The 12,634-nt window shown below is 36.8% G+C and overlaps 1 long non-coding RNA gene across 2 annotated transcripts; it reads left to right on the forward strand.

The window, feature by feature from the left end:
* The first annotated feature begins 11,906 nt into the window (after positions 1–11,906).
* On the forward strand, positions 11,907–12,634 carry LOC143722610 (uncharacterized). 2 transcript variants are annotated; one of them, XR_013196943.1, is made up of 4 exons: positions 11,907–12,118; positions 12,205–12,257; positions 12,337–12,402; positions 12,485–12,564. It is a non-coding gene; the product is annotated as an uncharacterized LOC143722610 (long non-coding RNA). The 2 variants fall into 2 exon arrangements; XR_013196944.1 differs by lacking the exons at positions 11,907–12,118; positions 12,205–12,257 and adding an exon at positions 12,622–12,634 and having other exon boundaries at positions 12,268–12,402; positions 12,485–12,535.

Here is a 12,634-nt window from a genome sequence, read left to right on the forward strand (position 1 = left end):
GCATCTTTTTAACCCTCTAATCACATAGTGAAAGATATACAGAAAACGGCTTGGTTGTTCTAAATTGTATAATGAAATATTAATACACATATTTTTAAATGTCTTCATATTCCCAAACCACATCTAAAAACTGCATATTTTTCCTTACACTAAGACAGAGACTGGCATAAACCCAGCCCAGGATGCTGCTATTCAATCACCAATGACAGTCTCTCACCAATGACACACACACACACACACACACACACAACACACACACACACACACACACACACACACACACACACACACACACACACACACACACACACACACACACACACACACACACACACACACACACTCACTCACTCACTCACATACTCACTCAAACACTCACAAACTCTCTCTCTCTCTCACACACACACACACACACACACACACACACACACACACACACACACACACACACACACACACTCACTCGCATACTCACTCAAACACTCACAAACTCTCTCACACACACACACACACACACACACACACACACACACACACACACACACACACACACACACTCACTCGCATACTCACTCAAACACTCACAAACTCTCTCTCACACACACACACACACACACACACACACACACACACACACACACACACACACACACACACACACACATACACACGTTTTCATTCTCATAAACAAATACTATTTTTCCCTTTCCCTGCCTGTCAGCTATTTATAGCACCATGACTCACTCCCATTGGATGATGGACCCATGGGAAAGGGTCCATGCTGTTGGCCATGGGAAAGGTTCTCTTATCTCTTACCTTTCATTTTCCAACTTATGTAAAACAGAGAGAGAGTGGCAAGATGAAACATGAAAGATAAGGCCATCAGCTTTGGATAACAAAAAAACACTGGAAAGAAAAATAATGAGAAAGCACCAGATGACAGCAGCGATCGATGTGTGAGATGTTTCTTAGATTATAAAACGTGCCATATACTGGACCACAACCACATGTGTTATAGCTTCAGAGTTTTTACTGTAAAGTAATGAAAAGTGCCTATGTGGTACAAGAGACATTTGAGATATGAAAAATGTTTTGACTAAGCATAAGGTCACAGTCTAGTGACTTTCCATAAAGCTTACAAGAGTGAGAGTGAGTGAGCGTGCGAGTGAGTGTGTGTGTGTGTGTGTTTGTGTGTGTGTGAGAGAGAGAGAATTTGTGAGTGTTTGAGTGAGTATGCGAGTGAGTGAGTGAGTGTGTGTGTGTGTGTGTGTGTGTGTGTGTGTGTGTGTGTGTGTGTGTGTGTGTGTGTGTGTGTGTGTGTGTGTGTGTGTGTGTGTGTGTGTGTGTGTGTGTGTGTGTGAGAGAGAGAGTGAGTGAGTGAGTGAGTGATTGAGTGAGTGAGCAGGCGAGCAAGCGTGCGTGTGTGTGTGTGTGAGAGAGAGAGTGAGTTTGTGAGTGTGTGTGTGTGTGTGTGTGTGTGTGTGAGTGAGTGTGTGTGTGTGTGTGTGTGTGTGTGTGAGAGAGAGAGAGAGAGAGAGAGTTTGTGAGTGCTTGAGTGAGTATGTGAGTGAGTGAGTGTGTGTGTGTGTGTGTGTGTGTGTGTGTGTGTGTGTGTGTGTGTGTGTGTGTGTGTGTGTGTGTGTGTGTGTGTGTGTGTGTGTGTGTGTGTGTGTGTGTGTGTGAGTGAGTGAGAGTGAGTGAGTCAGTCCACCCACCAGGACCATGACAGAGGGATCAGCAGATGCCAGGCAGCAAAGACTCAAACTGAATTAAACAGGTTTGGTTACCCCGCCCCCTAACATGCACAAAAAGATTCACCCTCACACACATGCACCATCTACTCTCTGTCAGCCTTTATCAGGAAATAAAGACAATGTAAACAATAGTTCTTTCAAGTCAAGGCTGCTTCATGCTTATTAGTACTGGGTGTGCTTCTATTATACACTAGCTTGCACATGTGTATACAAATACAAACCGCTATTGTGCCCGACGTAGTGTTGTTTAGGGAGTTAAGGCATACTTGAATTACACATGTCTCTGAATGTGGCTACTTGAGAGTGTATTAAAATCTACCGCCTCTTGTCAGAATTGTTCATGATAACTAATCACGATAAGTGCATGTGGAAGTAGAAAGAGGAAGAGTGGCATGTTAAAAGTTCATGTTTTGATGGTGTTACTTGGAGGGTCAAATATGTAACATCTGTCCACAGGATAAACACTGTGAGCGTGAGTAAGCAAAAGTGAGGTGAAAAAATGATGATGGAGAAAACCGTGATGATGATGATGATGATGATGATGACAACAATAGGTCTTCACAAACAAAAAACAAACCTTACAGAGCATAAATCCATAAAACTATTGTTAAGACAAATAGTTAGTCGACAAGAGGACTGTGTAACAAGATACAGTAATCATTTACTTTATTCCTTCCTTTCATCTGTTCCCTAATACCCAAATCCAAATCCTCTTTCCTTATCTTCATGTAGACAAGCAGCTGCTGTCCTTCTCGTTCTGAATGGAGAGCCCCAGGAGAGAAGAGGATGAGTGTGACTAGACGCTACAGGTCAAAGGTCAAGACTGCATGTGCCAGATTTCTGTATGGCACATCAATTAGGTGAGTACACACACCTACTAATCATATATACACATACACAGAGCACCAAAAAAATCTTTAAAAAAAGGTCATTCCATCCTTTTTTAGTTTGATCATATTTAAAACCAATTCAGACAAGTAATGTGTTTAACTGTTATTAAATTGCATTGTTTTATCTCAAGCTAAATTATTAAATTCTAATGTTGGGATTTATTTATGCCTTCAGAACGACAAAAAACATGATAGAAAGAGACTTACTCCATTGCTTGAAAACATTATGTCATTATAATATTTATTTAATACATATATAATATAATATTTTTTATCATATAGTTTTAAATAGTTCATTATTTTAAGAGAGAAACAATATGATGGTAACAGCGTTGGCACACAACCTAAGAACTCAATAGGTTTTCTTAATCATATAAATAATACAATATGTCATCTAAGAAACAAAAAATATTAAGAGGGAATGAAGCCTATATTCTAGCCTATATTTTCATATATTTTTCATTAAAAAATAGATAATAAATAAAGGAAAAGTTGGAAACACAGGGTTGGAACAGAATTATTTTAGTATTATTTATAAATATTTTAAAACTTTCATTGTTTCAGGATTTTATTTGAATTTTAGTTTATGTTTTTGTAATTTTATGTGCGTTCGTCTTTTTTTTTTTTTGATTTAGCTTAAATTTGAAATAATTTTAAAGAATTTTAAACAAGACATCTTTATGACAAAATACAAATAAATGAATGAATTAAAATGATTTTGTTGATGTGTTTCCATATGAGGCTAGAATACGGCTAGAAGATGAGATTCACTGCTTTCTTATGTTAAGGCAAACTGACTGTGAAATCAGCCATAAAACCTTCAGACACACAATTGTTCATATTACGCAGTAGCACTACACAATGAGGACACATAATCCAAATCAGCTTTTTCTTTCCCTAAGACACACACCCACACACACGCTCATTACTCGCTTGTTGCTGTGTCAAAGATCAAAGCCCAGGGGAGCGACCTCATCACCAAAGCCATGAGACTCTGAGGAGGAGGTGTCATCTCTTCCATCAGATACACTTCCTTCCCTCACTCCCTTCTCACTCTTTACATCCTTCCAAACTCCACTGATCCTTCAGATATTATATTCAGCAACAAAATGACACGAGGCACATGTTCAAGCTCAGAGACCTCATCCTTGTGCACAGAGGCACTCAGCTGAATTATGAATATGAATATCATAATGAATAATGAATGCAGGATAATGTTTTTTTGTCCTGAAGCTGTGCAAAAAGGGATGAGACTTGCAGATGTAGGACAAGGGTTTTGATTCTACACTGGTTGTGTTAAAGGCTTGCTTGATTTCTATATGATAATCTTTCGATAATTTGCAGCGTTAATGCAGCTCTCTGTTTTATTCACTTTCTAATATATTGTTAGGACCGTTTAGGTGAATCTATTAGAAATTGTTACTAATTAAATTCTTTTACGTTTTCTTATACATTTTAACATAATCTCAATAAGTACAATATATCAACTGATTAATTTCATGAATTCTGTATTCATTAAAAGGATTCGTAAACGTGTTCTATAAATGTTCATACGTAAATTATTTACATTTTAGATGCGTTTTTATTGTCAATGCAAATTGCGAGTAAATGTTAACATTTCATAGAATACATAAGAATACTCATGAGATCATGTTTACAAATCCTTGAAGGATTTCTTTTTTGTGTAGGGCTGTACATGTACCTACACTTCTGATGAAAAAGACAGTTATTTCCTTCTCCAACCAGAAATAACAGCAAGAAAACAATCACGCACTGAGCAATACTTTCCAGGATATTCATTCCACTGAAGCTCATAATGAAATGCTGACTCAAGAGGACCAACGTCTGTTTCTTCCCTAGAACTCAGAGAATGACATTTGATTCAATGTTCACATAACACATTGTATCTTAGCATTTATCTTATTTCCTGTATAGCTCAAATGGTAGCACAAGGTAGCAACTACAAAATCATAGTATTTGATTATTCGAAAATATGCTTTGGATTAAAGCTTCAGCCAAATTCATAAATGTAGATACATTAACAAAGGACAGAAATTAAAATTTTGCTATTGCAGATATGTTGTAATGATGTGACCTAGAGCATGTTGGACCATGATTCATGTTGCCTGGTGGTTTATATTACACATTGAGAAATAACAACTTTTAGTGAGTATATTTAGTCATGGGTTGACTAAAACAAACCAGCAACAAACATAAGCACAGGATTAAGTAAGTTGTGGTAAAGTGCCATAGATACCCGGATTAAATTTTACTCCAGTAAAAGTATAAATAGGCCCAATCTTTTAAAATTTCTTCTTGAGTAAAAGTACAAAAGTACTTACTTTTGAATATATTTAAGCATCTAAAGTCAAATTACTTATGAATATGTACTTATATAGCTCATTCTGACATTGTTATGAAATATGAGCTGGCTAGCACACATGACCTCTGAGGATCCTATTACAAATGGTTCTTGGACGATTCAGTGATTTGATTACTTGAGACTCGCTGTGACCGGATCATGAATCAGTGAGTTGTTAAAGATAGGGTATAGGCAATTTTTTTTATAAACACTTTTTATTATACTGGTTGAAACTCTCTTCACTGATCGTGAATAGCTGATAGCAATCAATAATAGAAAAGTTGTGAATATTAAAACATGTACATAACTTCTGTGGAAGAAAATAAAATGTTTGTCCAATCATTGCAAGTAAGTGTAACTGTCATAGGGCAGTAAGAGGCTAGTGACTGACGTCAGAGCGCCCGCCTTCCACGCCGGAGACCACGGTTCAAATACCACTCAGGGTGGTTACACAAGCCTATGCAGAGTTGTAGACAGTAACTGAGGACCACAAAGAAACAGCAGCTGCCTTTTACAGTTCCTCCTGAACCAAAATAACAAGCATATGCCGTGTTTGCACCATGTCGTAACCATAATTACAAGATGGCAACCCATGACGTTCTAACCGGACTTCTGTTCACGTCCTCAGACTTTGAATTAAGTGTTCCTATGTCAACACTATCAACACCAGGGCTGCCAACTCTCACGCATTGAGCGTGAGACACACGCAATTGACCCAATTCTCAATCTCTCACGCCACACCCCCGATTTCTCACGCTTAAGTGTCAACCCGGTCGGTAAAATGCCTGAAAGATGAGTTTATCTATATATCTACCTGTTGAGCCACTCACGATCGACTAGTTATACCGCAAATTAGTTAAAATATCCCGTAATCTAGAGTAAAGATATTGTTCTCCAATTTAGCTCAAATAGAGCTCTGTAAGTTGTTTATGTTCATTATTATTGTAACGTTATGTGCTTTGAGACATGATGTAGTTTAACAATGTCTCTCGTGACACTTTGCAGAGTCTGCTGTGTGCGTTCATGTGTTTTGAAGGAGGCGTGGCTTTGGAGATGCTCTGAAGAGAGGGTGGGATCTCATGCTTTCAAAGCTAACTTGCTATTGCTAGCCGCTGCGAAATTGCCTACCCTACCTTTAACTGCTGCAACCAGATTGGATCAGTTGAATTCACAGATCAAAAACATAACTATTTTACAAGGTGGTGATTTTGTATGAATTTGTACTAAGTGTATTGAATGAAAAGATCATTTTTAGGGAAAAAACCTTTTGAAGTTCCACACCTATATCCGTTACTGGGGCATATAAGCAGATACGAAAATGCACGAATGAGATTGTACAAATTCATACGAGTTAGCCACTAATTCGCCAAAACGAATCAGTGCACACTGTGAACTGGTTCAAATGGTTTATCGAACTGAATCGACTCAAATAATTGAATCCCTCACAAATCGGACATACCTTTTAAGCGGGTTTTGATTTCTCCAGCTCAAAAATAAAAAGGACAGAAATGTTTTTCTTACATGTAGAGAAAAACATCAGATATGCTTCTGAATGTAATAAAGGTAGTAAAAGTAAAACATTCTGTGTTTATTTGTTCTGTTTGGCAGAAAAAACTAGTTAGACCAGCAAATGGTGCATTTTACAGTAAGTGCATATAAAAGATTTGAAGAAAGATATATCTCTTCTTGCCTTTAAAGGAATAGTTCACTTAAAAATTAAAATTCTGTCATTATTTACTCGCCCTCAAGTTGTTTCAAAACTGTACAGATTTCTGTCTTCTGCTGAACACAAAGGAAGATATTTTTAAGAATGTCAGTATAAGTAAACAGTTGATGAACCCCATTGACTTCCATAGCAGAAAAAAAAATTACTATGGAAGTCAGTGGGGTACATTTTTTTATTTACAAAATGATTTTTTAAGATTATGTGGAAATGATTTGAATATGCATGAAAGAAATATCTTTGGTATGATGTTGAACTTGTTGCTTATGTTCACAGTGGTTCTTTAGGGGGAAGGATGCTAATGTTACACCCTGAAGCCAAATGTTTAACCTCATTTGCCTCATTACATCTCCAGCTAACAGATAATATGGAAAACTCTAAGTAAGGTAGCTCAGCCTGATTATCATGTCACGATACTAAAACTGGAAGCTATTATTATCGCCAAACGTTTGGCTGTGCCAGTTTGAATCGGGAAACCAATAGTGAGAAGCTCTAATTGGTGTGTATTGCAGGTCATTGTACCATCATCCATCAGGGCCATCATGGAGTGCCTCATCTGACATCATGTGTACTGTTCAGAAGCATAACATCACTGAACAAGAGCCAGCAGAAGAGGAGAGATTCCAGATCAAACACAAAGCTGTAACCACACATGAAATGATCGGCAAAAAGAGCAGCCACACTTCTAATGAAAGGCGGTGGGAGAATGACCCATTTACCCAGCATGCCCTGGGGGGCTGAAAGGAAAAGACTGTCTTATGGTGCCAGTATGCAAAGTAGGTTGGATGTGAATGGAAGAAGGAAAGGAACAGGGAAAGAGGTGGCTCAGTAAACCAGTACACTGGCACTGTATGTATGGCATCCGCCCTTTGCCATATTTTGAGGGCAGAGCTTGTTAGGTTCACCCTCATATTTATGGCCTCCCAGGCGTTGGCGTAAAGAGAGTGAATGATATATTATCATTAAAGTAGTGCTCTTGCAGATTTTTTCCATGAGAAGGCAATTCCCTGCAAGGCTGAATGAACCACACACAGAAAGTGATGAAGCATCTCTTTAAATTTGACAAAAATATCTCATTGCTAGGTCCATTTTTCAGCATGGTGAAGTCTGGTCATTTTGCAGTTAAAATATAGCTTGAATAACTCAGTGTTTGTACATACATACGTATGTACCTGTGTGTGTTTGTTACATTATATAGTTTTACCAAATTTATCTGCTACAAATTTGAATAAAGTTGTTTTAAATTATATAAAACTTATCTGTAAACATGAACATAAATTACTGTAAAATAAAGTGCTGTAGTTAAACCTCAGTTTACATTTTCTACATGCTTTTTTTATCATATTTACATGATTTTATACCCACCCCCTTCCCCAAAAATTCACCCCATTATGCATGTTCATTTACAAATTTACAAAAAGTAAATAAAACATTTTAATCTAAAACAAACAAGTTATGAAAAGATATATATTGTGCTTTTTTTTAACAGATCAAGCATGCACTGAAAAAAATTTGGAGTAGGATTTACTTGAAAAAAGCTAGGCAACTTTTTCCACTTAGAAAATGCTAGTAAATTTACAAAGATTTGCCAAGTAAAAACCTTAACATATTTATCAGTAGCTTTAATTATAAATCTTTAAGTTGAAATTTACTTGGAATATGGAATTAAGTAAACTTTACTTAACCTAGTTAAGTGAAAGTAACAAAGATAATAAGTAATTTTAACTTGGTTAATAAAAGGTTGATTAATATCGATTTAGTTGAAATTTCCTTTGCATTACATTTCACTCAAACAATTTTATTGAATTATACAAGTCATTTATAGTATGTGTTTTACTTAGAATATCTAAGTAATACTTCATCATGTCAGATGTTATGCATGATGTGAATGCAAAGACCTCAATACTTGGTAGACAATACACAATGACGGTAACATTTGATGGATCGTTTTTGTGTTTGAATGTGTCATTTTGAGCAGAAAATTTACTCGAAATGTCACAAAATGGCAAGGCACTAATCCTGACAACAAAAGCAATGATAAAACAGTGTAAATACAGCTGGAAACCAGTGAAAAATGAACCTCATTAATTATGCAAGGTCCAGTGCATGATGGGAACCCCAGTATCAGAAAAGTTGAGTAATTTTTACTTAATTTTATTGAGTTGATATTTACGCTTTCATTTCTACTCGCTTGAATTAAGTACTGATATGGAATTTACTTTTTTTTTTTATTCTTTCCTGAACTAACTTTTTCTTGTAAATTACATTGGGTTTTTTTCAGTAGTATTTACCTTACCAAAAATCATTTTTTACAGTGTGCTCACAATTAAAAAACATAACAGACGGTGTATGTGTGTAAGTTTCTTGATTTAGTAAATAGCTGATAATATGCTTTTTTGTACATAAACTGTAAGCAGGTTTCATCTGTTTGGATGTGGACATATATGTAGGCAATGGGAAGCTGACTGATTCAAGGTAACGGTCAATAGGGTCATTTCTCCTTCAATATTCATCTTTGGCTTTTTGTTGTTAAGGGACAAGACAATGCAAGAAGCATAGAATGGGAAGGGCAAAGACAAATGGCATATGAGTTTTCTCTAGAGAGCAAAAAAAGCTAAATTTGAGCATATAATAGGACTGAGCTGGAGGAAGGGGTCTAGGAGATAACAATGGTGTAACGACAATAGCAGGGGGGATGTGTCCTCTCCTTTTAAGCTGTGTTTAGTTGGGGGTGCTCAGGGACACGTGCCACTCTTGGTAGGAGGGGACTGGGTGGAATTGAGGGAGCACAGCCAGTGGTGCCCAATCTGGCCCTTTTCTTTGTTCTGCCAGCTGTTGGTGTCATGGTAAACACCCGAGAATCAATGGACCCCCAAAGGGACAGTCACCACCTTAATACTCATTAACACACATATCTCTGCTAGGGAGGGGTTGATTTATCTTGTAATAGTGAGGCTTCCAATTGAAAAAAAAAAATCAAACATAAATGTTTTATTAAAAGTGCTCTACAGGAGATTTTTAGTGCAAAAATAATTATAATATTACATTTATTAATAGTTTAAAACTGCTCTGCATGTAACTTGCAATTTTAGGTTTCAACCACAGATGGCGATAGTGAGGCCAAAGATCCATGGTGCAGCAGTGATATTATTTATCTAGCATGATCCTACATTTATATTATAAATTTAAGAATAACAAGAGAATATGTACTTTTGCACATAGAATTGTGAATGAAAAGACATATGTTCCCTCCACTCTTTCCAGCATTCAAAACAGAGATTTCAGTGCAGTGACAAAGAAAAGAAGCATCATCTGGAGGTGTTACAATTGACTAAATAAATAATAACCTAAATGAGGCATTTACTGTAGGCTTATAGGTTTGCATGCGGTTTGTATAACTTTAAACTTTAGAAGTTGAATGCTTGACAGTGTTTTATAATCGTTAATCAGTGTTTTTGTTTTCGTTTTATAATCGAAAGAGTTCCGGACCTTTTAATGGTAAATGGCGATTTTTCCATTAAATGGAGGTATCATTTAAAGCTTGCAGTCCTAAATCATGAAGAGTTTTCTTGTTTTCCTGCCATGGATTCCTTCAGCAATTTCCTATGGGTTTTTGGGCAGCTTTTGGTTTACGAGGGAAATAAGATCCGTGGTTAACATAGCCAACTTGAAGACTTTAAGGTTTTTCGATAACATAAATTAGACAGTAGCCTACCTCAAACTTTAATTTTGCGATTGTTAAAAATGTCAGTTGGTAATTAAATAACCACAAGAATGTGAGTTATGTGCTTGACAAATTAGACAATCAGAGTCCTTTATCAACTCAACACCTAACAGGTTCAAATTTCACATTTGAGATTGGACTGTGTGTAATTTATGTTGTAGATCTAAATGTCTTATGTAATTTTTCCTGTTTGTGTTCAGAGCATCTTCATCTTAACCATAACAATGCAGCGCCTTATTTGTTCGTCACATTTGAAGACATGTGAGGCTTACTGCTGCCATCTAGAGGCTTCTGGAGCTTTCCGCAATCACAATGAGCCGAGCTCTTACTATTCCTGTCAAAAAGACCTTAATGCCCTGTTCTCTTTAATTTAATCACTGTCTTGTTAACAGTCTGCAACTGGTTTGACAGCTTTAGTTTGCATCCAAAGAAAACTGTCCCAATGTTTTATTTATTTTTTCGTTGGTTTGAGCTAAAAGTGACAGTGACAGCCTATGGGTGTTGTCATCTACACACCGTAGCTGGTTCAGCATGCTTGAATGGCTGATGAAAACAGATAAAGTTCAGTTGTACACACAAATGGGAAAAGATAAGCACTGATCAGGTACTTTCAGGTTAATCAGAGGTCAAGCGTAAATATATGCGCATGCTTCAGTTTTTTTAACACGTGGTTATGAAGAGTAGATTAGTATGTCTATAAACCAAGCACTGTTAAATGAATATGCTTGTTTAAAAATAAATTAAGCTTTATCAATATCATCGGTGGCATTCTGCTGATAATTACGTTGGGATATTCTTGTCGTTGGGAACTTGAGATGGATGGAGTGGAGATGGACAAGGTGAAACATTTCTAAACAAAAGGACTGCTGCTCTCCTGGGGGTTGTTTCATAAAAGAAGCTTAGAAAAGCGGGGATTAAGCTCCAAAACCTGACTTGAATTAACCTAACAAATCAGTTGGGGCTTAGGCGGTTTCATAAAAGGTAATTCAAGTTCACGCAATCTCACTAATTTGAACCAGGTTTATCTAGTTGTGCGTGCACGCTATTCTTAAGAAGCCCTGATGGTGGAGCATAGATTCATCCATTTAACATAGGAAAGAGAGAGCAGCGATGTTCACGGCAACTGAGCAGCAATTACTTCTCGAATCTTACGAAGAATTTAAACACATGATTACAAAAAAAGAAATACTGAGCAATTAATAAAACGAGAGGAAAAGGTTGGCAGGAAATTGCTGATCGTCTCAATGCGTAGGTAGCAATTAATGTAGGCCTACATTACTATATTTTATTAAAGTTAAATTAAATGTTTGTCACAATACATTGAAGTGTGTGTGTGTGTCACTTTTACAGCAGCAAATTAAGTGAAGAAAAAAGAACATGGCAGCAGGTGAAAATAAAATATATAGTTCAGAATGGTAAGTAATAATTATAAAGTATAAATCTATGTAAGTACTTAAGCATAACCAGCTTGATGTTACAACTGTCCAGTCTCATGATGTTTAATAATTGCAGCTGCCAAAAAGAAGACTGAGGTTGCTGGCACTGGGGGAGGGCCACCAAAAGCCAACTTTACTCCTGCAGAGGAGCTGGCATTAGACCTGAATAAAGGGAGGCCTGTCATTGAGGGAATAGAGGCGGGAACAGCATCTGGATCCATTCCATCCAGTATAAGAGATCACTACTTAAAGGTATTTTGTTTATTTTATTTATTTTTATTCTTGCATTCCTAACTAAATCTTTTTGTTTTATAGTGATGCCAAATTCTGTGTGCTTTCTGGATCCACCAGACATCATGCTGAATCCTGTGAGTATGACAGTATGAGTTTAAAGCACTGATTTGTCAAGTGGTGATTTATTAAACCAAGTTTAATAAATGGTTTTAGGTTGAAGGCCCATCTACAGTTGAAGAGGATGAGGAGACTGTGTCAGTATGTTCAAGGAGGCCTGAGGTAGGCACAGATTTGCACATTATATATTTAAAAGCCTACCTGTGAGGTGCTAAATTGTGTGTATTTCCATTATTGGCAACAGGATGCTGACACCCTTCTAGAGCCCTCTCAGTCTGGGACCACATGTGACCAAGTGAGTATTAAAAAATTACCAAAAAAGTGCCAAGAGCACTAGATCAAATTAAAAAAAACTTAATTTTCTGTTCCTACAAAACCCAGAACATAAAGGGAG

Source organism: Siphateles boraxobius, unplaced genomic scaffold, assembly GCF_051911475.1.
Source record: "Siphateles boraxobius isolate OS27281-9 unplaced genomic scaffold, OSU_SipBor_1 68, whole genome shotgun sequence".
Taxonomy (NCBI): Eukaryota; Metazoa; Chordata; class Actinopteri; order Cypriniformes; family Leuciscidae; genus Siphateles; species Siphateles boraxobius.